The 3,874-nt window shown below is 45.4% G+C and overlaps 1 protein-coding gene across 1 annotated transcript in view; it reads left to right on the forward strand.

Annotated features, from left to right (window-relative positions):
• Positions 1-3,848: 3,848 nt before the first annotated feature.
• LOC121878587 overlaps positions 3,849-3,874 on the forward strand; it is a 17,705-nt gene continuing 17,679 nt past the window's right edge. Inside the window, exon 1 of the mRNA XM_042384926.1 lies at positions 3,849-3,874. This exon is cut by the window's right edge and continues 1,156 nt beyond it. The gene's annotated coding sequence lies outside the window, so the exon portion shown is untranslated.

Below are 3,874 nucleotides of genomic sequence, written 5' to 3' on the forward strand. Positions count from 1 at the left end.
CGAGGGGTGCTGGACGAGGGGTGCTGGGACGAGGGGTGCTGGACGAGGGTGCTGGACGAGGGGTGCTGGACGAGGGGTGCTGACGAGGGGTGCTGGACGAGGGGGTGCTGGACGAGGGGGTGCTGGACGAGGGGGTGCTGGACGAGGGGGTGCTGGACAGTAATGCTTCTTAATTTATAATTGTGAAACGAGTTGTTATATTACAATGAAACAAACACAACTTCTTATATTGAACTCTATTGTTAATTTTGACACAGTTACTTCTGTCCACAATCACCTCTGTTGTCCACACACTTCTGCCGACGCTCAAACAGTTCTCGATGGCACCATGATAGAACTCTGTGCCTTGTTGACGGAACCAGTTCCTCACAGCTGTCTTAACTTCACTGTCTGAAGGGAAACGTCGTCCTCGAAGATGTTGCTAAGTTTAGGGAATAAGTGGACCTGAGATGGAGGCAGACGAGGGCTGTAGGTGGTCGGTCCAAGACGATAAAGCCAAAGCGACTGATTGCTTCAGTTGATAGTACACTCGTGGCTCACCATGCACTCTGGCGGGTCCAGTACTCACTCACGGCTGCATAATTATCACCACACACGTCTTTCATTCGCTGGTAAATGCCGATAGGTGGAATATTTTTTGCCGTCGAGACACACTATAACTGCATGCTGCTATGATCGCCCTTACATTATGTAGTCATCATTCGCCATGTTGACTGAGACCTCTGGTGGCAGAACTACGAAAATTCCTAACAATGGGCGGGGAGAACATACACTGTATACTGACTGCACCTCAGTTCACCTACCTACATCTACCTGTTCTGGAGATAAACGTAGAAAGCATTACTTTTCAGTGTACGCTCGTTTAATAATAATAATAATAATAATAATAATAATAATAATAATAATAATAATAATAATAATAATAATAATAATAATAATAATAATAATAATAATAATAATAATAATAATTAACGGTTTATTGAAAAAGTTCGGTAGCCCAAAGGCTGAAAATATGCATTGGACAGAAATTACTTATTACATACAAAGACATAGAGTGGGTGGATCGTTTAACAAAATCTTTCATACTAAGAGGAGAAGGAACATGAATTGAACATACAAATTATAGTTTACAGTTGATGACCCGGGCTGGTCTCTTGCCCTATTATTTGAGTTCACATAGGCCACGTGGTGTCGTGACTCGTCCTCGGGTGTTGACATGAAGGACCTCACGTGGTCATGGAGACACCGTGTGGTGTGGGGTGGTGTCACAGTACCTCACTTTCTGCTAAGCGCTGTTATGTCATCTTCTGGTGAACTCATTAGCACCTCCTGGTCAGAAGATGGTGGTCATTTCCCAGGGGTGCTTATCTCACTGGTGGGTCGCTGCTCTCAATGGTACTGTCTAATGCTGAATTCACTGGCCTAAACACTGTTCATCACTGTTCAACACTGATCCCCTTCCTTTCCGAAACGAAATTGTCACTTTTGGTGGGATTTTATTGACCGGAGGAGGGGTTGAGTGAAGGGAATTGGGGGAGTGGGCCAACATTGACCAGGGCAGCTGCCGCACAGGAGCAGGCGCCGAATAGGTGGTCAAGGATGTGTGTGTGTATGTGTGTGTGTGTGTGTGTGTGTGTGTGTGTGTGTGTGCGTGTGAATTCCCATCGTGTTTCCTTATAATATATTTTGATATAATTCACGCAATAATCACAGGATAGCAGACTTGATGTGTCACTTCAGGAGATACGCTTCAGCCTGTGCTCCAGACTACGATAACACCATTATTTTGAGATGGTAATTATTGTATCGCCAGCTGCTCGACTCTTTGGGTATTTGTTGCAGTTTTTCCATTCAAAACTTTTATTAGTTGTTGATGTTCGATAATTCATTGCTCGCCCAGCTGTCTCTCGTGTGGCAGTGATGTTTCCTCGACCAGAAATTCTCATTACTAAGTTGAGCCACAGTTCTCTAAAGGCTTCTCTGACCTGCTGCAGTTTTACTCCCAGTATTGAGGTATTTAATGTTTTTAATCCCAGTATGGAAGTTGAACGCACGTATCTCCGGGAGTTTTAATCCCAGGTTGGACGCTGAATCGCAAAATACATAATATTTCCAATGACTGAGGGAGTTTTAATCCTAGGATGGAAGGTTGAAGGGATAAATTACAGGGGTTCCTTGGGTGAGGTACCAAGCCCAGAATTACTGACCAGAATCAATAGTTGTCAGGGAGACGCTCAAGTCGATACTGCACCCGTCTTCATGGGACCCTGCATGTAAATGTTGTCATGGGAGGTCGTCTTCAAGGGACCCTGCATGTAAATGTTGTCATGGGAGGTCGTCTTCAAGGGACCCTGCATGTAAATGTTGTCATGGGAGGTCGTCTTCAAGGGACCCCGCATGTAAATGTTGTCATGGTAGGTCGTCTTCAAAGGACCCTGCATGTATATGGTGTCATGGGAGGTCGTCTTCAAGGGACCCTGCATGTAAATGTTGTCATGGGAGGTCGTCTGACCCTGCATGTAAATGTTGTCATGGGAGGTCAGTCTTCATGGACCCTGCATGTAAATGTCATGGGAGGTCGTCTTCAAGGGACCCCTGCATGTAAATGTTGTCATGGGAGGTCGTCTTCAAGGGACCCTGCATGTAAATGTTGTCATGGGAGTGTCGTCTTCATGGGACCCTGCATGTAAATGTTGTCATGGGAGGTCAGCGTCTTCAAGGACCCTGCATGTAAATGTTGTCATGGGAGGTCGTCTTCAAGGGACCCTGCATGTAAATGTTGTCATGGGAGGTCGTCTTCTTGACCCTGCATGTAAATGTTGTCATGGTAGGTCGTCTTCAAAGGACCCTGCATGTATATGGTGTCATGGAGGTCGTCTTCAAGGGACCCTGCATGTACTGTATAAGGTGTCATGGGAGGGTCGTTCAAGGGACCCCTGCATGTATATGGTGTCATGGGAGGTCGTCATCAAGGGACCCTGCATGTATATGGTGTCATGGAAGGTCGTCATCAAGGGACCCTGTACGTATAAGGTGTCATGGTAGGTCGTCTCAAGGGACCCTGCATGGCAAGGTGTCATGGTAGGTCGTCTTCAAGGGACCCTGCATGTATAAGGTGTCATGGTAGGTCGTCTTCAAGGGATCCTGCATGTATATGGTGTCATGGGAGGTCGTCTTCAAGGGACCCTGCATGTATAAGGTGTCATGGGAGGTCGTCATCAAGGGACCCTGCATGTATATGGTGTCATGGGAGGTCGTCATCAAGGGACCCTGCATGTATATGGTGTCATGGGAGGTCGTCATCAAGGGACCCTGCATGTATATGGTGTCATGGAAGGTCGTCATCAAGGGACCCTGCATGTATAAGGTGTCATGGTAGGTCGTCTTCAAGGGACCCTGTACGTATAAGGTGTCATGGAGGTCGTCATCAAGGGACCCTGCATGTATATGGTGTCATTGTACAGTTTTTAATTCGATATTTAAAAAAAAAAAAGAATTCCAGAGTACACGACATGATTGTTTACTTCTGTGTTTACATGGGATTTTTTTCCAAGGTAATTTTGGTGGAGATGTTGTCACGGCGGAGATGATATCTTCAGCCATTACTCCGAACGAATGAAAAATAACAACTTTAGATTAAAAAAAAATGCACAAAGGAGATGTTTATGACGAACAGGTGTTTATAATAATGATATGATAATTTTTGCAGTATTTGAATTATAGAAGGAGAGAGAGAGAGAGAGAGAGAGAGAGAGAGAGAGAGAGAGAGAGAGAGAGAGAGAGAGAGAGAGAGACCCACTAAGTTACATCATCACTCACGAACTTTTTTTATCCATCTTTCCAGGGCCGACGTGGATTATCATCGACACTTGGC

Source organism: Homarus americanus, unplaced genomic scaffold, assembly GCF_018991925.1.
Source record: "Homarus americanus isolate GMGI-L3 unplaced genomic scaffold, GMGI_Hamer_2.0 scaffold23744, whole genome shotgun sequence".
In the NCBI taxonomy this organism is placed as follows: domain Eukaryota; kingdom Metazoa; phylum Arthropoda; class Malacostraca; order Decapoda; family Nephropidae; genus Homarus; species Homarus americanus.